General features: G+C 40.4%; 1 long non-coding RNA gene across 2 annotated transcripts in view; it reads right to left on the reverse strand.

Annotated features, from left to right (window-relative positions):
* The window catches only part of LOC123581253, a 39,142-nt gene extending 23,038 nt beyond the window's left edge, over positions 1–16,104 (reverse strand). Inside the window, exon 1 of one of the 2 annotated variants that reach the window (XR_006703685.1) lies at positions 15,935–16,104. This is a non-coding gene — a long non-coding RNA (uncharacterized LOC123581253). Of the gene's footprint in view, positions 1–1,014; positions 1,086–15,934 lie in introns of those variants that run through there. The other variant, XR_006703686.1, reaches the window with a different exon arrangement.
* Positions 16,105–23,581: the final 7,477 nt, after the last annotated feature.

Genomic DNA, 23,581 nt, shown 5'->3' on the forward strand with positions numbered 1-23,581 from the left:
TTTTCTTTCTTTTTTAAATTTTTTAAAAATTTATTTATTTGAGAGAGAAAGAGAGAGCAAGCAGGGGAGAGGCAGACAGAGGGGGAGAGAGAGAGTATCCCAAGCAGGCTCGGCACTGTCAGCACGGAGCCTGATGAGCGGCTTGAACTCACAAACCATGAGATCGTGACCTGAGCTGAAACCAAGAGTTGGACAGTTAACCGACCACCCAGGCACCCCAATATGTGTTAAGATTTTCTTAAATTCATTTAGAATTTGGGATCTGATGCAAGCTGGAATGTTCCCCTTCTGAAATTCTTTTAGTAAGAAAAATGTCTCAGAAAACAAATGTATTCGATCCTTTGGGAATAAATGAATTTAATGTAAATTACAGTAAACAATATTGATCAAAAAGAATAGGGTCAAAAGAAAGAAAAGTTGGAGGAGCAAATAGCTGAGAATGTCATTTCTGCATAGCAAAGGAATATCATAGGGTAACACACTAGCTGACTTAGAGCAGCAAATATTTTAGCACATCAGCCATGTGACAAGTAACATGACAGATACCTCAGATAAAAATATGAAAACGAGAACATTTATACTCTGGGGATAGGAATGTGTAAATGCATGACTCCAAAACAATGTGGCTAGTGCCATATTTTTCTTAGTCTTTTTCTTTCTGTTGATGGAAGGAAAAGACACAAGGATTTCAAACTCTCTGAGACATAACGAGGTATTGAAAAGGCAATGGAATGAGAAGAAATGGAGAAGCCTAGCACTCATACTAGATGAAGTTACAGTATGGCTTATTAAGGCCTACCAAAAATAACATCAAAGCTTTAGAGAAACCTAGGTATTTTGACAACAAATTAAGTCAGCAGAAACAGAAAAGTTGGAGGAAATGTTGCCTATAGTTTTGATTTGGGTTAATTGACAACCAATTCAGCAAACCAGACCAAACAGACTATTGGTGGTAGCTGTGACAGAGCAATGGAAGGCGGTTATTAAAAGAAGCCAAAGGTATTTGTTACCAACTTGCTTAGAAAGTCATTTCAGACAGCTTCTTCAAATAATAATTCCGCATCACTGAAGGAAAAAAACAAAGTTAGCAAGGTTTAACTGATGAAACAGAATCTGTACAAACATATCATTTTAGTCCTAGGTATTTTTATTTTTTTATATATTGCCTTAAGTTACTCGGTTAAGCTCTCTTTAAAAAGGATTCACTTTTGCTGAAGATGTATTTTTGTGAAAAATTAATGTATTTAAAGTGTTGTTCAGTCTTTCTATGTGTGATACAATATACTAGCTAATGATGATATTAACAGCAACTCAAATATGTGATAGGTTTATTCACCTTTTTGAGCTGCTAGTAAGGAATGGATGAAGGCAACCCTTTCCTTGGGTTGCAAAATGTCTTAACAATGATGTATCACCCAGGATATTGTTAATATGTTCAATATCAGAATTTAGGAAGAAATAAAATCAGTGCACATGTCAGAGATACAGCTCTTACACATACCCTTGGATTACTGCTACAGATCAGGAACAAATGTAACTTTACTGAGTCACCCAGCTGGCCACTTGCACAGACCTCCTCTGCTTCTGTGATATCCTAGTGCAGTGCATTTTACAGAGCCAGGAATATGAGAAGAGGCCACAAATGTGTAGACTTGGTCGCTCAAATAGAACAAGATTATGAATGTGAACACTTACCTGAGAGTTTCAGTTCAAATTCAGCCCTTGACCTAGTCACAATACAGCCATCAAGGGCTCAGCCCACTGTGTGTAGGCAACCAATAATGGGAGGAGATAAATAGGACAATGGCAACATGTGCAAAGTGTTCCTGGGGCAAATGTAAGAGCAGCAAAGTGACCTAGAAAGAGGGTAAATCAAAAAGGAAATGCTTGAGCTACGTTTTAAACACTTAATAGACATTTTCCAAGAAAAGGAAAATGAACAAAGCACACTAGGTAGAGAGACAAAATCATCAAAGGCACAGTCAGGTAGAAGAGAATAGGATATTTGTGAACCGATAATCATTTGACATGGATCAAGTGGACATTTGGAATGGGACTGGAAGAACAAGAGCCTTCAAAGCCTGGGTGAAAAACGCCCAAAGATGAAGGTCCTCAGATGTCACACAAAGGCATTTGGCTCTATGCTATATCCACTTGCAAAGGAAAGATTTTAACAGTGAGCCCCTATTTTTAAAAATGGTACCTTTGTGAGAGTTTAATACATAAAAATGAACACAAGTGAATGAAGATTGGGGTTCTGAGACCACATTTATTGCTCTCCTCAACCCCAGAGGGGACAGAGAGGAAAGGGGGGCTGGGGGCCAAGCAATGCTGAGGAGGTAGAATGGAGTTGTCCCATCCTTCAGACACACCCACGCAGCAAAACCACAACCACAAAACCTGCAACTGCCTTCCCATAGGAGGTGAGGCAAGGCTTCTATGATCATCCGACCTTCCTTCTACTCGTCAACATTACCTACCAGTAGTCACTACAGATGACTCTTCACCTGTCTGTCCTTTACAAGTGGTTTGATAGGAGTCCCACATTAAACCATTTCTTATTCCACACACTTCCCGTGAGATCACATCCCCTCTCATGGTTTAACGAAGACCCAAATGTCAAAGATTCCCCAAAACGTGATCTCTAATCATGATATCTCACCTGAGATTCCAACTGGGCTTTTCTACTTGGCTGTCTTATACATCTCCGACCCAGAATGCTAAATTGTAGCCTTAGAAAGGATTAGAAACATCTGCCCCTCCATGTCTACATTTTACAGATGAAAAATATAACCCAGAGATATTTATTGCTCTGTCAGGTTGTCTTTCTTCTCAGTGTCTGAAACGGGAACAGAACCCAAATGCCCCAACTCATATTTCTTCTTTCCCCCATTATTTAATTCGACTGTATGCACTGACTCCAGGGATGGGCTGTATTCTGGGGACAGCACTGAGCTAGACACATTAGGGAATATAACAATGAGTAAGACACTTCAAGCAGCTTATAATCAAGTACAGAGAGTAAATATGTACCGTAAGACAAGGCAAAATAGAAGTGCTCCATGAGAGCTATAGAGAAGAGCTACAGGGTCCAAATGAGGGCCAGTTTGTGTTTGGTTTTGTTTGCATTTTTTAATATGTGTTACACATTCATATGCTTCTTACATGAATTTAGCTATATTCCTAACCATGTCTGCTTTACACACCAAGCATACAGTTGGCATGCGCACGTTCCCTCCTCAAAGGAAAGCCACAAATTAACTTCAGGATCATAGATGGAGCTTTGTGTATTTTCTTGCCCCAAACGAACACAAAGTCATTAACTTCTCTGAGTCTGGGGAAATCCTGGGGTGAAGACAGATACAGAGAGGCAGTAAAGCAATTTGAGCCCAGAGTGGATGGCATGTTGCAGAAAGCGCACAGTGGATCATGCGACAAGCTGTCAGGCCCGCTTCCCACGCTGCGGCAACACCTCAACACAGCCTTACATTCAGAAAACAACCTGTTTGTTTATTTTAACTGCATTGGCTGTGAGAGAGAGCCTCAGTCTTGGAACTGCAGCATCCACAACAGTTCTTTCTGTCTCTTCTTGGACTTCTCCAGGTTTGGAACTCATTAGGGAGGCAGAGAGAAATGTAGAGCTCAGGAAAGTGAAATGTGTATCACTAGGAACCTTTTCAATTTGAGTTTATAGAGAGAATACCTATTAGGAAAGATGTTACTGCGTGAGATCCCTGAAGTCCTCTTATGGACTGTGAGCAATGATAATAAGGAACAAGAGTTCAGCACCATCCACTGAGAATCTCAATTTTAATAGGAGTCTGATTGGCATTTTCCTAGGTTATACCCTCTGGCTCAGAAAAGGGAGGAAAATTATGACGGTGAAAAAGCAGCATCCGCCCTCCCAGGGTCCTCCACAACTCTTGTACCTGCAAAATTCAAAGCAGCAGAAAATGATCAGAGGTGCATTTCCAGGTCTGTAGGAGAGCTAGAGGGAGAAATTGCCTCAAGTCACAGTGAAAAGACTGGAAAATAAACTTCCGAAGGGACACTGTCGGCAAGAACTCTCAACAATTATCCCTCGCAGCATCAATATATGCAACGTATTTATACAGAGACACCACAAAACCAGAGGACTAAGAATTCCAAGAGGCAGCATGGTAGACAGCAGAGAGTTTCAAACCTTAATGAGAATCAGAATGCCCTGGAGACCTTTTTAAATTGCAGCTCTCATTCAGTAGATCTGGGGTGGCGCCTGGATTTGGCATTTTTAAGGAGCTTCTAGGTGACCATGCAGGACCCGTGGAGCCATGGACCACACCATGAATAGTGAAGAGAAGTAAAGTTCATCATATTAAAAACTGGGATTGCCCTCCCTTCCTGTCTGTCTGCCTCCATCACACACACACAGCCGGCCACAGTACTTACACACTTCTTAATCTGCACTGGAAACTTTACCTCCCTAGGTCTCTACTCCTCTAAAATGGGATACTAATTATATGACTAAAATTGAGTCCCATTGAGAAATAATGTATATGAAAATGCTTTAATTATAAAACAGTATAAACAAAATGTATTGTTATTTGAGAAAATGGAACTATGAAATTTCTCACCTTAAAAGAAAAACCACAGAGGATGATAATGGTTAGGATAGAAAGGTTTCATTTTCTTTTCATTCTATTAGATGCATTTTTTAGAGAGAGACAGAGACAGTGCGAGGAGGTCGGGGGGAGGAGCAGAGAGCGAGGGAGACAGAGAATTCCAAGCAGGCTCTGCACAGAGCAGGACCGCGAACCCACGAAACCATGAGATCATGACCTGAGCCAAAACCAAGAGTTGGAAACTTATCTTACTGGGCTACCCAGGCACCCCTCAAAGATTTCATTTTTAAAATACTGAAATTAAATTGCTCTCCGTCTCTGAAGACAACAGCTGTAAGCTTCTATGGCAGTGGTTCTCAAACCTTGCTGCCTATTAAAATCACCCAAGCCTTGAAAAAAATGCCTTGAAAAAAATATTTTAAAGCTTAAAAAAAAAAAATACTGTTGTGTAGGGCACTTTCCAAATCTTGCCCTACAATTCTGATGCAATTGGTGTAAAGGGGGACCCAGACACAAAGCATTTTTTTTAAGAACTCGGGTAATTTTAATATGTAGTCAATGTTAAGAACCACTGGACTTTGAGAGGAATGCTCACTGTGCAGAGCCAGCTGGGAAAATCAGGGAAAGTTGACTGGGTGGCAGTAAAAAAGGAAAACGAGAGGTCTGGACAGGCATCTGTGTCAGTATATACCTGCTTACTGAGGGAAAACTGGTTTCTCCATTGAAAAGATATTCAAAGAAAATGGGAGAAGCTGGTGAGGGTGATAATAAGGCTTATCTCACTATTCGTTGTGAGGATCAAATGGGATAATGTCTGTGAAGGCGCTTGAATGTCTGTTAAGTACTATAAAAAGTATGATTCATCAAACAACTCTTCATACCAGATTCACCTTACCAGGTCCATCAAACAACTCTTACACGTAGAAGAGAGTGAGATGTAACTGTCAAAGAGGGTCCCTTTAAAGGAGTCTCTTAAAGCATTCACCTCCTAACATAATGTGTTGCAACCTGATCAAAATTATGGAGGAATCTCTGTGCTCTAAGCTAAGTAAAATCTCTGATTATTGTCTGCATTTTTGTTGTTGTTGTTCTTGACCTTAAAGATTACTCAGTTCTTTGCTGACAAAGTACTCTTGAAATTTCAGTTTTGAAACAAAAGCAAGTTTTTGTGAGCCTCTTAAAAATAAAGAAATCTTTCAGTGCCTTGCAAACAAAAGTGAGGTGTAGCACATCGACAAATTTACATAACAAGCAGATATTGAAAATAAAAACCCAATAGAAGAGAAAGTACCTACCCAAAGGCAGGTGTGTGGAAGAGGTAAGGCAGTATTCCCTGGTTTCCACTGTGGCACAGAAAGATCACAGCTCTTTGCCCATGGCTATCTAAGAAAACATGACAGGCCCTTGTCATGAAATGATCTTGGAAGGAAAGTCTCTCAGGGGTGTCAGAGACTCTGAAGCATGGAAAATATAATAGTGTTGAGAAACAAACCAGCTAGTAGGGCAAGTCTCATTGGGGAAGAAGCAAAAACTCAAAAAATATAAAAATATGACAATTTTATGAAACTCGAGGTGTGATTGCTTTCTTCTTTGTGGAATTGAAGGATGTATGTTTGGTAGTGCAGAATAAACTGTGAACAGTTAATAGTTATTAAAACATTGTAAGGTGAATGGAAAGTCCACAGCCACCTAAGATAAAAGGCTGTGGCTGAGACATGTAATATATGTACGCACTAAAACCTGGGAGGAAAAGCTAGGGACAATGTTTCCCTGGGGAATTGGCACTTACAGAACCACCCATGTGCACTCGGGAACTTAGGAAGCCATTCCCATGCTTGGGGCAGAATACACACTCATAAAATACCAGAGGAGGACCTAAGCTTTCACCTTCGGCAGATCTTTAGGCTCACTGCAAGCAAGAAGTGAAGGCTAGGACAAAGTTGTACGTGACCTGGCTAAGTGTTAAAGAAGTGCCACAGCACAGAGTCAGTCTGCAAAGACTGGGATAGGGGTGTGCGTGTGTGTGTGTGTGTGTGTGTGTGTGTGTGCGTGTGTGTGTGTGTGTGTGTGTGTGTGTGTTTGAGCTCCTGGATTTCGAGAAAATCTCTGTCACAATACTAGCTAAATAGAGCTAAAGGAACAGAGACTTCAGTGAGCACACACAACAAGGAATAGAGTTATTGCAAAACTAGGTTGGAAAAGTAACTAAACAGATGATCTCAACCTTCAACAATCAAGAAATAGCAAACCCTGAGGAAGAAGACTAATCTTATTTCTAAAACTAACATATCATATTTAACTTTCTAGTTTTCAACCAAGAAAAATCACAAAGAGTACAAAGAAACAGGGAAGTATAACCCATTCAAAGGATGGTTGGATGGGTGGATGAATGGATGGACGGATGGATGGATGGATGGATGGATGATACATATATACAACATACATACATACATACATACATACATACATACATACATACAAATAGAAACACTCTCTGAGGAAGCCCAGCCATAGGGTATACTAGACAAAGACTATATCAACTGTCAAAGAAGAACAATGCTTGCACCTATAAAAACAAGTCAGTATTTCACTATTATTTCTAGAAAAAAGCTTTGAATTGTTTTGAGCCAGGGACTGAGGTTTTCAAGTTCTCATCATATTCACGTTTAAGTGTGAACTAAGTCCTTAAGAATAAAAATGTTTGAGGCAGGTGTCAGCAGATGAATTGACCATCTCTAAAGACTGTCTGGCTAGATAACTTTTGATAAGCAGAAACATCTTTTCTTTTTAACTTTTTAATGTTTATTTTTGAGAGAAAGAGAGAGAGAGAGAGAGAGACATAGTGTGAGCAGGGAAGGGCAGAGACAGAGAGAGACACAGAATCCAAAGCAGACTCCAGGCTCTGAGCTGTCAGCACAGAGCCTGACATGGGGCTCAAACTCACAAACCCTGGGATCATGACCTGAGCAGAAGTCAGATGCTTAACCGACTCTGCCACACAGGCACCCTGATAAGCAGAAACATCTTAAATAACTACCCTCATGTGTCTGCTTTGCTAAGTGATGAATGACTTACAAAATGTTTCCCTAATGTCTTGAATTAATTCAACTGTGGAAAGTTGTGCTACGAAGTAATTCTGACTCTGCCCACAAGAAAAAAATAACTGGAGCCTGGGTGGCTCAGTCAGTAAAGAGTGTGACTCCTGGAGGTCCCGGGGAAGATGGCGGCGTAGGCGGACACTGGGCTCACCGCACGTCCTGCTGATCACTTAGATTCCACCTACACCTGCCTAAATAACCCAGAAAACCGCCAGAGGATTAGCAGAACGGAGTCGCCGGAGCCAAGCGCAGACGAGAGGCCCACGGAAGAGGGTAGGAAGGGCGGCGAGGCGGTGCATGCTCCACGGACTGGCGGGAGGGAGCCGGGGCGGAGGGGCGGCTCGCCGGCCAAGCAGAGCCCCGGAGTCTGGCTTGCAAAAGCGGAGGGGCCTGATGGACTGTGTTCCGACAGCAAGCGCGATTTAGCCTCTGGGAAGTCATAAGTTAACAGCTCTGCTCGGAAAGCGGGAAGGCTGGAGGACAAAGGGAGGGAGAGCTGCTGAGCCCCCGGACGACAGAGCTCAGTTTGGTGGGGAACAAAGGCGCTCGCCAGCGCCATCTCCCCCGCCCATCCCCCAGCCAAAATCCCAAAGAGAACCAGTTCCTGCCAGGGAACTTGCTCGCTCCGTGCAAACACCCAACTCTGTGCTTCTGCGGAGCCAAACCTCCGGCAGCGGATCTGACTCCCTCCCGCTGCCACAGGGCCCCTCCTGAAGTGGATCACCTAAGGAGAAGCGACCTAAGCCTGCCCCTCCTGCCCCTGTGCACCTTGCCTACCCACCCCAGCTAATACGCCAGATCCCCAGCATCACAAGCCTGGCAGTGTGCAAGTAGCCCAGACGGGCCACGCCACCCCACAGTGAATCCCGCCCCTAGGAGAGGGGAAGAGAAGGCACACACCAGTTTGACTGTGGCCCCAGTGGTGGGCTGGGGGCAGACATCAGGTCGGACTGCGGCCCCGCCCACCAACTCCAGTTATACACCACAGCACAGGAGAAGTGCCCTGCAGGTCCTCACCACTCCAGGGACTATCCAAAATGACCAAGCGGACGAATTCTCCTCAGAAGAATCTCCAGGAAATAACAACAGCTAATGAGCTGATCAAAAAGGATTTAAATAATATAACAGAAAGTGAATTTAGAATAATAGTCATAAAATTAATCGCCGGGCTTGAAAACAGTATACAGGACAGCAGAGAATCCCTTGCCACAGAGATCAAGGGACTAAGGAACAGTCATGAGGAGCTGAAAAATGCTTTAAATGAAATGCAAAACAAAATGGAAACCACCACAGCTCGGATTGAAGAGGCAGAGGAGAGAATAGGTGAACTAGAAGATAAAGTTATGGAAAAAGAGGAAGCTGAGAGAAAGAGAGATAAAAAAATCCAGGAGTATGAGGGGAAAATTAGAGAACTAAGTGATACACTAAAAAGAAATAATATACGCATAATTGGTATCCCAGAGGAGGAAGAGAGAGGGAAAGGTGCTGAAGGGGTACTTGAAGAAATAATAGCTGAGAACTTCCCTGAACTGGGGAAGGAAAAAGGCATTGAAATCCAAGAGGCACAGAGAACTCCCTTCAGACGTAACTTGAATCGATCCTCTGCACGACATATCATAGTGAAACTGGCAAAATACAAGGATAAAGAGAAAATTCTGAAAGCAGCAAGGGGTAAACGTGCCCTCACATATAAAGGGAGACCTATAAGACTCGTGACTGATCTCTCTTTTGAAACTTGGCAGGCCAGAAAGAATTGGCACGAGATTTTCAGTGTGCTAGACAGAAAAAATATGCAGCCGAGAATCCTTTATCCAGCAAGTCTGTCATTTAGAATAGAAGGAGAGTTAAAGGTCTTCCCAAACAAACAAAAACTGAAGGAATTTGTCACCACTAAACCAGCCCTACAAGAGATCCTAAGGGGGACCCTGTGAGACAAAATACCAGAGACATCACTACAAGCATAAAACATACAGACATCACAATGACTCTAAACCCGTATCTTTCTATAATAACACTGAATGTAAATGGAGTAAATGCGCCAACCAAAAGACATAGGGTATCAGAATGGATAAAAAAACAAGACCCATCTATTTGCTGTCTACAAGAGACTCATTTTAGACCTGAGGACACCTTTAGATTGAGAGTGAGGGGATGGAGAACTATTTATCATGCTACTGGAAGCCAAAAGAAAGCTGGAGTAGCCATACTTATATCAGACAAACTAGACTTTAAATTAAAGGCTGTAACAAGAGATGAAGAAGGACATTATATAATAGTTACAGGGTCTATCCATCAGGAAGAGCTAACAATTATAAATGTCTATGCGCCGAATACCGGAGCCCCCAAATATATAAAACAACTACTCATAAACATAAGCAACCTTATTGATAAGAATGTGGTAATTGCAGGGGACTTTAACACCCCACTTACAGAAATGGATAGATCATCTAGACACACGATCAATAAAGAAACAAGGGCCCTGAATGAGACATTGGATCAGATGGACTTGACAGATATATTTAGAACTCTGCATCCCAAAGCAACAGAATATACTTTCTTCTCGAGTGCACATGGAACATTCTCCAAGATAGATCATATACTGGGTCACAAAACAGCCCTCCATAAGTTTACCTGAATTGAAATTATACCATGCATACTTTCAGACCACAATGCTATGAAGCTTGAAATCAACCACAGAAAAAAGTCTGGAAAACCTCCAAAAGCATGGAGGTTAAAGAACACCCTACTAACGAATGAGTGGGTCAACCAGGCAATTAGAGAAGAAATTAAAAAATATATGGAAACAAACGAAAATGAAAATACAACAATCCAAACGCTTTGGGACGCAGTGAAGGCAGTCCTGAGAGGAAAATACATTGCAATCCAGGCCTATCTCAAGAAACAAGAAAAATCCCAAATACAAAATCTAACAGCACACCTAAAGGAAATAGAAGCAGAACAGCAAAGACACCCCAAACCCAGCAGAAGAAGAGAAATAATAAAGATCAGAGCAGAAATAAACAATATAGAGTCTAAAAAAACTGTAGAGCAGATCAACGAAACCAAGAGTTGGTTTTTTGAAAAAATAAACAAAATTGACAAACCTCTAGCCAGGGTTCTCAAAAAGAAAAGGGAGATGACCCAAATAGATAAAATCATGAATGAAAATGGAATGATTACAACCAATCCCTCAGAGATACAAACAATTATCAGGGAATACTATGAAAAATTATATGCCAACAAACTGGACAACCTGGAAGAAATGGACAAATTCCTGAACACCCACACTCTTCCAAAACTCAATCAGGAGGAAAGAGAAAGCTTGAACAGACCCATAACCAGCGAAGAAATTGAATCGGTTATCAAAAATCTCCCAACAAATAAGAGTCCAGGACCAGATGGCTTCCCAGGGGAGTTCTACCAGACGTTTAAAGCAGAGATAATACCTATCCTTCTCAAGCTATTCCAAGAAATAGAAAGGGAAGGAAAACTTCCAGACTCATTCTATGAAGCCAGTATTACTTTGATTCCTAAACCAGACAGAGACCCAGTTAAAAAAGAGAACTACCGGCCAATATCCCTGATGAACATGGATGCAAAAATTCTCAATAAGATACTAGCAAATCGAATTCAACGGCATATAAAAAGAATTATTCACCATGATCAAGTGGGATTCATTCCTGGGATGCAGGGCTGGTTCAACATTCGCAAATCAATCAACGTGATACATCACATTAACAAAAAAAAAGAGAAGAACCATATGATCCTGTCAATCGATGCAGAAAAGGCTTTTGACAAAATCCAGCACCCTTTCTTAATAAAAACCCTTGAGAAAGTCAGGATAGAAGGAACATACTTAAAGATCATAAAAGCCATTTATGAAAAGCCCACAGCTAACATCATCCTCAACGGGGAAAAACTGAGAGCTTTTTCCCTGAGATCAGGAACACGACAGGGATGCCCACTCTCACCGCTGTTGTTTAACATAGTGCTGGAAGTTCTAGCATCAGCAATCAGACAACAAAAGGAAATCAAAGGCATCAAAATTGGCAAAGATGAAGTCAAGCTTTCGCTTTTTGCATATGACATGATATTATACATGGAAAATCCGATAGACTCCACCAAAAGTCTGCTAGAATTGATACATGAATTCAGCAAAGTTGCAGGATACAAAATCAATGTACAGAAATCAGTTGCATTCTTATACACTAACAATGAAGCAACAGAAAGACAAATAAAGAAACTGATCCCATTCACAATTGCACCAAGAAGCATAAAATACCTAGGAATAAATCTAACCAAAGATGTAAAGGATCTGTATGCTGAAAACTATAGAAAGCTTACGAAGGAAATTGAAGAAGATTTAAAGAAATGGAAAGACATTCCCTGCTCATGGATTGGAAAAATAAATATTGTCAAAATGTCAATACTACCCAAAGCTATCTACACATTCAATGCAATCCCAATCAAAATTGCATCAGCATTCTTCTCGAAACTAGAACAAGCAATCCTAAAATTCATATGGAACCACAAAAGGCCCCGAATAGCCAAAGGAATTTTGAAGAAGAAGACCAAAGCAGGAGGCATCACAATCCCAGACTTTAGCCTCTACTACAAAGCTGTAATCATCAAGACAGCATGGTATTGGCACAAAAACAGACACATAGACCAATGGAATAGAATAGAAACCCCAGAACTAGACCCACAAACGTATGGTCAACTCATCTTTGACAAAGCAGGAAAGAACATCCAATGGAAAAAAGACAGCCTCTTTAACAAATGGTGCTGGGAGAACTGGACAGCAACATGCAGAAGGTTGAAACTAGACCACTTTCTCACACCATTCACAAAAATAAACTCAAAATGGATAAAGGACCTGAATGTGAGACAGGAAACCATCAAAACCTTAGAGGAGAAAGCAGGAAAAGACCTCTCTGACCTCAGCCGTAGCAATCTCTTACTCGACACATCCCCAAAGGCAAGGGGATTAAAAGCAAAATTGAATTACTGGGACCTTATGAAGATAAAAAGCTTCTGCACAGCAAAGGAAACAACCAACAAAACTAAAAGGCAACCAACGGAATGGGAAAAGATATTTGCAAATGACATATCGGACAAAGGGCTAGTATCCAGAATCTATAAAGAGCTCACCAAACTCCACACCCGAAAAACAAAGAACCCAGTGAAGAAATGGGCAGAAAACATGAATAGACACTTCTCTAAAGAAGACATCCAGATGGCCAACAGGCACATGAAAAGATGTTCAGCGTCGCTCCTCATCAGGGAAATACAAATCAAAACCACACTCAGGTATCACCTCACGCCAGTCAGAGTGGCCAAAATGAACAAATCAGGAGACTATAGATGCTGGAGAGGATGTGGAGAAATGGGAACCCTCTTGCACTGTTGGTGGGAATGCAAATTGGTGCAGCCACTCTGGAAAGCAGTGTGGAGGTTCCTCAGAAAATTAAAAATAGGCCTACCCTATGACCCAGCAATAGCACTGCTAGGAATTTATCCAAGGGATACAGGAGTACTGATGCATAGGGGCACTTGTACCCCAATGTTCACAGCAGCACTCTCAACAATAGCCAAATTATGGAAAGAGCCTAAATGTCCATCAACTGATGAATGGATAAAGAAATTGTGGTTTATATACACAATGGAATACTACGTGGCAATGAGAAAAAATGAAATATGGCCTTTTGTAGCAACGTGGATGGAACTGGAGAGTGTGATGCTAAGTGAAATAAGCCATACAGTGAAAGACAGATACCATAAGGTTTCACTCTTATGTGGACCCTGAGAAACCTAACAGGAACCCATGGGGGAGGGGGAGGAAAAAAGAAAAAAAGAAAAAAAAAAAAAAAAAAAGAGGTTAGAGTGGGAGAGAGCCAAAGCATAAGAGACTGTTAAAAACTGAGAACAAACTGAGGGTTGATGGGGGGTGGGAGGGAAGAGAGGGTGGGTGATGGGTATTGAGGAGGGCACCTTTTGGGATGAGCACTGGGTGTTTTATGGAAACCAATTTGACAATAAATTTCATATATTATTAAAAAAATAAAAAAAAAAAAGAGTGTGACTCCTGATTTCAGCTCAGGTCATGAACTCACATCCATGGGACTAAGCCCCACATCAAGCTCTCCGCTGAGTATGGAGACTGCTTGGGATTCTCTTTCTCTCCCTCCCTCTCCCTCTCTCTCTGTCCCTCCCATGCTCATTCTCTCTCTCTCTCTCTCTCTCTCTGAAACAGTAAACATTTACAAAAAATAATTATATTTTTAGGTACTTAGTACATACTAGGCAATGTATTAAATATTCTACATGGATATTTTCATTAGAACTCTCTGAAATATATTTATCATCCCCATTTTACTGATGAGAGAAAACAGTCTTAAAGCTGAAAAATTAACCAAAAAGCTTACAGATAGGTTGTGAGAGACTAGAGATTTGAACCAGACTACAATTTGCCTTCCTCCAGAGTTCACCCACACTTGGCCACCTGCAGTGTCTCCCAGATGCCGTAGATTGGAGCCACCCAGCTAATTCAGAATAATTTTTAAAAATTTAGCTGTGCTTTTTAAGAAGGTAAACTCAGCTTTCTTATATTTGATTATCAAGCAAAAATATATCAAGTCCATAATTCAGGCAATCCTCTGGATTTAACGTCTGACGTTTAACATAATTAACATGAGACCCATTCAATAATAAAGAATATAAAGAACACCATAGATGTCTGCCAACCGGAATATTTTTACCTTACAAATATGTGACTCTCTAACTACTCAAAGTTTACCACGTACATATGTTCTCCACTTCCAGAACTAAAGAAAACCCCAACTGGCTACTATAGTTAATTCCTTGCCTTCCATTTAAAAAGGAAAAGAACAAACCTTTCAATTTTAAACAAACTTCTAGTAGTCCATACCTTTCAGATAGGTTGGTTCAGCTGGAAATTTGAATGACCTTTCAGTAATTGACATCATAAAAGTAAAGTAAAGGGTATAAAAATATATGGCACATGTATATACCTGATGCAAAATTATTGAAAAAGTAGAGTAGCACAACGAAGTAATAAAAACGAGCAATTGTTATGCCTAAGTGGCTTGGAAAATCCTTGGCAAGGAATTTAGTGGTAATAGATCTAAGGTTTTCATTCTGAAACTCATTATTCTTGCTTTTTCACCTTGATGATTTAAAAGTCCTAAATGAGAGACTGGATACAGATAGCTTTGGGGAGAACCAGAGAAGGAAGTGGGTACAAAGAGAGAAAGAATGAGGAACTACTGAGAACAGAAACTAACCTTTACTTTTCAAGGGGAAAGCAAGCCCAGCACCGAATGAGGGAAACCTCACTGGAGAAAGCATGCGGCACACAAAAGTGAAGAACGGAGGTGGTTAATGGACAGAATGACTCATCTGAGGTTGGATTTTTCTAGCAAACAACATTGCTAAATCAGGCATATTTTGTTCTGTGAGTGTCAAGAGAATACAAAGACAGTCTAAATCCAGCAACAAAAATCATTGATTCCAAAAGAACAGATGGAAACCCATTGATAATGAACCCCAGAGCAATTCAGCCTCAAAAATATTTGGGAGTATTCACTGAATGTGGCTCAGCTCCTTAGGGAATAGCATGCCCAAAGATTAGTCTCAAGACTTTATTATCATTAGACATTCTCTTTAATTAGGATGAGTTTTATTTAGTACTGAGGTCACATTTCTAAAACCTTAACCTGCCTGGAAAAATAAAAATAAAACCCAATGTACTGAAGGACTAATCCTAGTATTCAATCACAGCTTTGGACGGTTTTGCTTACATCTCATATTCAACTTAGCAACTTCCAAATGTGTCACATTGCCTTGGTTTTACCTATCCTTGTTACCCAGGGACATTTGGGCAGGTATGAATAATCACCTAATCTCAATCCACTGTGCTATCGAGAAACTAAAGTCTTTATCCTACTGATGAGTTTTCAAGCTAATTTAGGAGAGCTTATAATTTTGATGGTTTCAGCTGAACATTACCTCATATTTTCATCTAGACCTTTATAATGCAATGGAGGTTTCCCAGTTTTAAGAAACACAATATATATGAATGCAAGTCACGTCCTCCCCCCTTCCATCATTTTGTCCATCAACCTTGAGCTAAAAAGCCTGAGCTTTACTGCAGAATGATTGAGGGACTGTGTAGAAGAAATCACAAGCAAAAGAACACTTACATAAGATACTTACTCCATAGCACAAACAGAACGAGAGTTCCAGATTTGTGCAGATCTAGCCATGTTGCCATATTTAATCCCATTGTAAAGTACATATCACCGCATTCTGTAACTCTAGTATATTGGTGAAGAAGGCAGGCAATCACCAAGGAAGGAAGTAACAAAGGAAATGTTTCTTCATTGCCTTCTAAAAAGAAAGATAAGCAGTCAAGCCAATTGCAGCATTAATTTTCCAACTCCTTTTAGATATTCCAAATTTGAATTCAGGCAAAATAACATTTAAATTTCCCCCAAATTAGGTGACTTCTGTTTACTGTCCCGAATCTTAGAGATATAACATTCTCTCTGAGGAACTCCTTGTTGGAAGATGACGACCAGTGCTGACTCTTGGTTGTCTACACTACAGGCAGATGAGACAAAAGGCTCTTCCCTCTTCTAGAAGGGGAGGGCTGCACCCAGATTTAGCTGCCCAAGGCTCCAATGACCCCCATGAGTGGTGCAGCTGGCTCTCCTGACAATTTCTCTAAATAAATGACACCTAACCCAAATTATCAAGTGACCAATAATCCAATAATCTTCTTACGGACAAAATTGTTCTTGTACCATATAAGACATAATGGGCAAGGTCCCTTTCCTGGAATGATGACTATAATAAAAGATGATTCAGTGTCTATGGAGTGTTCAAACCATGCACATTCCAAAGAAAAGTCTGGCCTTTGACTAACTTCTAGAAGGTAACCTTTAAGCCGTTGGGATCTCCTGTCAGATAAGAGTATCTTTGTTCACCTAGGGCCTTGTGTCATGCCAGATGGTCTATACTAACAATGTGGTTTGTGACCAAGGCCTTGGGCCACATGTTATCAGTCTAATCTCTGGAGGGGCCTAGAAACTAAGTAACTAAGGTCAGCCACATGAATGCTCCATGCCTACATGATCAACCCTCAACAAAAACTCTGGACACTAAGGATTAAGTGAACTCCTCTAGGTGACAATACTTCAGATGCATTTTCACACATTATTGAGAGAATTAAATACTATACAACTCCCTAGGAAGAGATGACTGGGAGCCCATGCAGAATAAATAAGTAGATTTTGTGTCTTCCATAAGGATCCAATCTCTTTGTATCATATGTATCAAAATAGACTAATCACATAATTTTCACAACAAAAATTTTAAAGAAAGGGTTCTGCTTTTGTCAACTTGGAAGGGGATATTTATTTAGTGAACACGAGTATAATAGCTAATTTGCATCTAAAAGAATAAAACCTATTTGTCTTTTACTGTAAGAATTTTTAATGTTTTAAATAAATCCTCTGGGGAAAACAACAGGTTTTATTCTAATATAACAGTACTTGAAAGATGTTGGGTTACTCAATAAATATTGGTTAAACACACAAGTGAATTATTGGTTCCTAATAGAACCCTGTCCCCTGGTTTTGCTGTGTGTGTGTGTGTGTGTGTGTGTGTGTGTGTGTGTGTGTTTTCTTTTCCCCCTGTATAAAAGCTCAGGTTGAATATAACTGAGAATCAAAGCTAAGCTGTGGAAAATGAGTAAGTTCTACCTTATTATTGTTTGTAGATCAAGCAAACCATCATCTCCACCACTCACAACACCAAGCAAGCAGTTACCACTGGCAAGTACAACCAAAGATGGCCTTCTGCAAATGGGTTGCTATCTCCCTCTTGGCCACCTTATAAACACCTTGCATTCTTGACTGATGTCCCAAACTTCTGGATCATAGCCCACCATCTGGACTTCTGTCCTCCTCCAAGGGTACTGCCTGCCCTGGGCCACTACTCAGTTGTTAATTCATTACACTGACTACAGCAAATTTCCTACTCATGATCACTCAAATGTTTTTCTAAAAGCAAGAACTGCCAAACATCCTTCATTACAAACTCCATCCAAATCCTGTTTAACAATATGCTATTTGTGCATTAGGAATAAATTTCGTTAGATATCTGCCCGGAGAAGCACGCCTTTTCTAAAGTTTTAGACATTACAGTTTTTAAAAGGAAATGTTGAAAGAGCAAACAAAATCACCGAATGGTTACAGTCTGGGCTGGAAAGTTCCAGACTTGCCGGCCAGGCCCAGCCAGCTGCCTGTGACTTTCCACACATCAGCAAGTTCCCCTCATAAAAGGTTTACAGCTCAAGCCAGGCTGGCTGCAGACAGAGTTAAACCAACACAGTACAAAAAAGTGAGAGGAAAACAGTGTGAGACCAATTAAAACAAATTGGTAATGAAAGCAACAGCTGGATGTCAACATGTTCTGCTCTGTTAATGGTATGTCGACGGGGTGATTTTTAGAGAACTGGTGCCTTCTGAAGGAAAGGAGAGACCAGCTCCCTAATGGGACAGAGCAGGCCTGTACCTCACCAGAGGCATTCCTGCCCACTCACTTGGGAGGCCACCTGCACAGATGAAAACCTGTGCAAGAAACTTTTGTCTCTTCTAAGGCCTCCCACCAAACTGCTGCCATGGGGGGAAGGGAATAACATGCCGACCATCCCCTGCTGGGCTCATTTGACAAACAATGTTATGACAGCAGAGGAGAGTCAAGGCAGTCTGAAGAGCGCTGGAAAGTCCGAGGAGTTGGGTTCTGAATCCAGCACTGTCATTTTGACCTTTGTCCCTGCTACAAACACCTCATCTATAAAGAGAGGAATGAAACACCTTTTTTTTTTTTTTTTGGCCTGCTTACAGGAGTATCTCAAAGACGAGATGAGAAATTATATAGGAAGACAGTTCAGAAACTGGAAACATTGCCCTCATTTAAGGAGTTCTTCTTACATAGCTGGCTGGCATGTTTTTAAAAACTGGTTTCATAACTGTTCCAGAGCATGTAATGTTGAGTCTTGTATTGAACCACCTGCTCCTTCTCATAGCACAGGGTAAATCCTGGACATCGTTGCTGAGAAATCATCTGTGAGATGTAATGCATGTTGGCTGAGCGTATGTGTGCCAGAACTTTTAATCATCTCATCCTCGTAACAAGCCTCTGAATTAGGTATTATCATTACACCTTACAGACAAAAAAACCTGAGGCTCAGAGAGGTTAAGTAAGTTGCTCCAAGTAACATAGCTATTTAGTTAAGGGCCCAGAAAGTGTACTACAGAGACTGCACTTCTAACCACTGTGCTACTTTCCTGCCTTCATTGTCCCCATTCTCATGCAGCAGGGTGTTGATACAGGGTTAAGCCCCAAAGGCCAACAGCAAAGCAGTACGAGCCTAGAGTCTAAATATGAACCACTTACCAGGATCAACCTGATCAACCTGGTAATTTGAGTTTCGGCCCCAGATGACAGCTTTAACTTAAGTGGCCAAGCCAAGGAGATATCTCACCCCCTCCTAAGAAGTGGGTCCTTGTGGGGGAAGTGGTGTTTTCTACAAACATGAAAGCATCCCACGAGAGACCATCAGCTGTGAGCAACTATCCAGAAAGGGTAACATGCCCGTTCAAAAGAATATAAGTCAACAGAAATTTTTTCTAACACCTAGCACTCCTCCACGCCCTCCTCCTAACCTTGTTGGAGCCAGGGGCTGCCAAGTGAGAAGGAACAGATGAGGAGAAATACAACACATGGGATGAGAGGAGGAAATAACCTACCATCCACCACGGCAGGTCCCCAGCTGAGGGAAGGGAGGTATGTGCACTCGGATTTAGGTAAGGAATTTTCATTATCCCTGGAGTTTACATTTTAATTACTGTTCTTATGACTGCCTATGACCTGAGCTTTTTTTTTTTCTTTCAAATCTACTATATGGGGAAACTAGAAAAACTATGGAAACTTCCCACATTTCATTCAATGTCAGGAAAGAACTAGGCCCTTGAGGGAGTTTGGAGTTAGGAGAAAAACATTAAGTTGCTTTATGAATTATCACACTCTTTTAAAATACTTACTTACCGTTTCCTGGTCCTAGGAGTGAAAAATGGCAAAGGTTTCAGAAATACTATTGCACATGCAAACACAGAAATCTAGTTCAAAACCTAGGTGTTTGAAGAGGGAGAATACTTGAGGGAGGAAAAGGTAGGATCAGGAAGAATCCTCTATCATATTAACATATTCCCAGTCCAGGCCAAGTCCTTTGAAGTGTGTGGAACTCATTTATGGCTCTCAGGCCCCAACCTGAGGCTCTGATAAAGCAGCCAACCTGTCCAGTGCTTCCTTAAAAGCCAAATACCCTTCAAGGTCTCTGATTCGTTCCTCTTTCCCCTTCTTCCTCCCTCTTTTGGACAAGTGTACTTACTTCTGTGAGATGTCAAGTGTAAAATGGACCATGCAATCATTTCCCCAGCCAAGAATATGTTCTCACAGACCCATATAGTCATGCATCAAGTATCACAACAACTACAGATTACTGAATAAAAAGATAACTAAGCACAAATAAACCCTGTACCAGTTTAGTGGAGGGTAATAGGGGATTTAAGTAGGAGACTGGCCAACATTTTCTGGTTCCCTTAGTCTTCCAAGAAATGAGAAATGAATGCAACAATAACAAAACAGGAGAAAATTGAATAAAATGACCTTTCATAAGGTGAAACAATACGTGTATAAGTATACACATACCCTAGGTAACTTCAGCCGTAGGTTACAACAGTAGTCCCAAGGTATAAGTTATGCACACAACTGTTCATTTCCTCCCATATAGGCAATTCCATAACTAGGTAATTGGTTATTACCAAAAACATAATTTTAATAATTTAATAAATCATGAAGATTATAAAACCTAATGAATATCAAGAAACATAATCTGCCTGAACGCTACTATCCTTGGAACCAAGTGTCTGTAGCCAAGTGGCAGAAGCCTTAACTCTCCTTCCAGATTTTCTTCAGAACATGTCTTTCTATTGATTTAGTGTTCTTGTAGCAGAGAATCAACAAATCTCTAAAGTGAGAATAAAAACTACATTTATTACCATCTATTATGCACACATATCACCCACTATTTACTTCTCACAGCATCCGTATAAGGTAGTCAATATTATCTCCACTTTGAGATACAGGCTACCAGTGATTGAATGAATAAGTCGCTAGGATAAAAGGTACAACACAGGGAATATAGTCATTGGTACTGCTGTGTGGTGACAGATAGGAGCTGCACTTGAGGTGAGCATAACATATAGACTTGTCAAATCATTGCTTGTGCACTTGAAACTAATGTAACATTGTGTCAACTGTAATTAAAAATAAAATTATATATCTATCTCTATAATATATAATAAAATATATAATATACAAATATATTATAATGTATACATATATAATAAAAATAAAAAATGTATATAATAAAATTCCCTCTCCCTCTCTATATATACATATATATGTATATGTATGTGTGTACATATATATGTGTATATACACATATATGTGCATATATATGTGTGTATAGATATAACAGATGAGAATATTGACACTCAGGTTGTGTCATGTTAGTGATGCCAAAGCTGGAACCAGAGCCCAGGGCTTCTGAATACCATTGCAGAACAACTAGTAGCAACTTTACTGAATTAGCTCACTAGTTCTAACAGTTTTTTGTGACATCTTTAGGGTTTTCTCTATATAAGATTATATCATCCACAGAGAAATTTTACTTCCTCTTTTCATATTTGGTTGCCTTCTATTTCTTTTTCTTATCTAATTGCTCTTGCTAGGACATCCATAATGATGTTGTGTGGAAGTAGTAAATGCAGACACCTTTCTCTTATCCATGATCTTAGTGAAGATAGCTTTTCACTATTGAGTATGAGGTGAGCTGTGGTCTTGCTATGAGGTACATTCTTCCAAACCTAATTTGTTGAGAATTTTTATCATGGAAATATGTTTGATTTTGTCAAAGGTTTTTTCTGCATCTATTGAGATGATCATATGATTTTTATTCTTCAATCTGTAAATGTGGTGTAGCACATTAATTGATTTGCTAATTTTGAAACATTCTCGCATTCTAGGGATAAATCCCACATGCATGATCATGTATGATCCTTTTAATGTGCTGTTCAATTCAGGATGCTACTATTTTATGGAGGATTTTGGCATCTATGTTTATCAGGTGTATTGGTCTATAAGTTTCTTGTAGTCTGGTATTATTTTGTTGAGGATTTTTGCATTATGTTGATCAGGTATATTGGCCTGTAATTTTCTTTTCTTGTGGTGTCTTTGTCTTGCTTTGATATCAGGACATGCTGAAGAAGACAATGCTGGTCTCATAAAAAGAGTCTAAAAATGTTCCCTTCCTTTCCATTTGCTTTTGAAAGAACTGGAAAAGGATTGGTATTAATTCTTCTTTAAATCTTGGTAGAATTCATCAGTGAAGCCATTTGATTCTGGGCTATTCTTTGTCAGGATGTTTTTATTCTGCTTTTATCTCCTTATTCTTTACGGTATTGTCAGACTTTCTATTTCTTCTCAATTCAGTGATAGTAAGTTGTATGTTTCTAGGAATTCATCTATTTTCTAGGTTATCCTATTTATTGGTGTGTAATTATTCATACTAGTCTTTTATGATCCTTTGTGTTTCTGTGGTATCAGTTGTAATGTCTCATTTTCCTTCTATAATTTTTTAAGTAAATCTTCTCTCTTTTTCTCTTAAGTAGTTTAGCTAGAGGCTTGTCAGATTTATTTACCTTTTCAAAAACACCAGCTCTTAGTTTCATTATCTTTTCTACGTTTTTCTAATCTCTAATGTATTTCTGCTGTAATCTTTATTATTTCCTTCCTCCTGCTCACTTTGGGCTGTTTGTTCTTGTGTTCGCTTTGGCAGCACATATACTAAAATTGGGCTTAGTTTGTTCTTTCTCTAATTCCTTGAGTTGTAAAGTTAAGTTACTTATTTGAGATCTTTCTTTTTTCTTAATGTAGGTGTTTGTCAGTATAAATGTCCCTCTTAAGAACCGGCTTTCCAAGTTAAGCTCTTTTGTTGGTCTTTTGCTTATTTGAAGAGGCATGTTAGTAGGAAATCCTCTCCTGAGCAACCTCGGGATCTCTATTTCAAGTATCTCTCCCTCTTTCCCTCCTTTGGTAACTCCAGGAGTTCCTGCCCAAGCTTCCAGCTGGTTCTCCTCTCTGATGCCAAGAGGAGACAAGTTCAAATTTTAAAGTAAATTTTAGGATTGCATGCTTCCTCTCAATCCCCAAAAGCCAGGCCAGATGCTGAGTGCCTCCTGTTTATTTTCCTTAGGGCAGCGGCCTGAAGTATTCAGAGTTAAGCGCCTTCCCCTGAAAGAGCAGAGCTGAGGTGGCTGCCAGTGTGAGCTCACACAAGACCTGCAGAGGCTCCTGAGAGCCCTCACTGAGGCACACAAAGAGCTGGGAGGAGGGTGGGGGAGAACTAAGACACACAGAGTGTTAGGAGTACACCTGGGTGGGCTGGTTGGGAGTGGGGAAGTCAAAGGGTGATGCATCCTGGCAAGCTTGTGAGAAGGCTTCTGGGTGAATTTTGCCAGATAATTAGTGGAAAGCATTGCCTTTGTTGAGTTCTGTGCACTGGTTACTATGAACCCCTTTTCCCTGCTCCTGGCACCTTGGAGACTTTTCAGCCATTCCCATGCTCTCAGTGTTCTGGATGGGGTGAGGAAGTAGTGAGCCTCTCAGGCAATACCCTGCATGGAAGCCAGGTACTCACTACCTCTCATTTTGTCCTGTGGGAGAAACAGT

Source organism: Leopardus geoffroyi, chromosome A3 (genome assembly GCF_018350155.1).
Source record: "Leopardus geoffroyi isolate Oge1 chromosome A3, O.geoffroyi_Oge1_pat1.0, whole genome shotgun sequence".
Lineage (NCBI taxonomy): Eukaryota > Metazoa > Chordata > Mammalia > Carnivora > Felidae > Leopardus > Leopardus geoffroyi.